Consider the following 1393-nt stretch of genomic DNA (forward strand, 5'->3'; position numbering starts at 1 on the left):
GCCGAGTAGCTGGGATTACAGGCACACGCCACCATGCCCAGCTAATTTTTGTATTTTTACTAGGGACAAGGTTTCACCATGTTGGCCAGGATAGTCTCAATCTCCTGACCTCATGATCCGCCTGCCTTGGCCTCCCAAAGTGCTGGAATTACAGGCATGAGCCACCATGCCAGGCCACATATGATTTTTATGTGTCAATTTAAAAAAAATAGGCTCTAGACTGTGTGCAATCTATGAATAATACAAGAGGACTTATTCATCTTGGCCCTAGCACTTGGCACCATATCCAGACCAAAGTATGTGCTCAATAAATGTTTATTGAGTAGCTTGTGGAGCAAGCAAGACGAGACCTAGACTGGAAGTCAAAAGACCTGTGTTTGAATCCAGTTCTGCCACTAACCAGCTTACTACACTTGAGCCTACGAGTTTGAGACCAGCCCAAGCAACATGGCAAAACCTCGTCTCTACAAAAAAATCAAAAACACAGCCAGGTGTGGTGGCACCCACCTGTAGTCCCAGCTACTTGAGAAGCTGAGGTAGGAGGATCAACTGAACCCACGGAGGTCGAGGCTGCAGTAAGCCATGATCACACCACTGCATCCCGGATGACAGAGTGAGACCCTGTTTCAAACAAAACAAAACAAAACAAAACAAAATGTATGTTACTTTTATTTTATTTTATTTACTTTTTTTGAGACAGAGTCTAGCTCTGTCGCCCAAGCTGGAGTGCAACGGCACAATCTTGGCTCACCACACCCTCCACCTCCTGGATTCAAGCAATTCTCTTGCCTCAGCCTCCCGAGTAGCTACAGGTGCGCGCCACCATGCCCGGCTAGTCTTTTTTTTTTTTTTTTTTTTTTCCCTCTGAGACAGAGTCTCACTCTGTCGCACAGAGCTGGAGTGCAGTGGTTTCATCTTAGGTCATTGCAACCGTCACCTCCTGAGTTCAAGTGATTCTCCTGCCTCAGCCTCCCGAGTAGCTGGGATTACAAGTGTGTGCCATGACATCCAGCTAATTTTTGTATTTTTAGTAGAGACGGAGTTTCACCATGTTGGCCAGGCTGGTCTCGAGCTCCTGGCCTCAAGTGATCTGCCCGCCTCAGCCTCCCAAAATGCTAGGATTACAGGCGCGAGCCACCACACCTGGCAGCATTTACATTATTATCAGCTACGAGAATAGCTTATAAATAACTAATTTATTTCAGAGACAAATTAGGTACTATCATTTCCCTTCCTTTCTTGTAGAGCAGTTTGTTTTTCCCAGAGTTTCTACTTTCTTTTCTCTTGTACTGTTTTCCTTAAGTTATTCTCATTCATTAGGTCTGGACACTTGCACTTCTCTGTGCTCTATCATGTCAGATGGTGTAACGGATCCCCTTTTTATCTTCTCAGA

This window comes from Piliocolobus tephrosceles, chromosome 1, assembly GCF_002776525.5.
Source record: "Piliocolobus tephrosceles isolate RC106 chromosome 1, ASM277652v3, whole genome shotgun sequence".
Lineage (NCBI taxonomy): Eukaryota > Metazoa > Chordata > Mammalia > Primates > Cercopithecidae > Piliocolobus > Piliocolobus tephrosceles.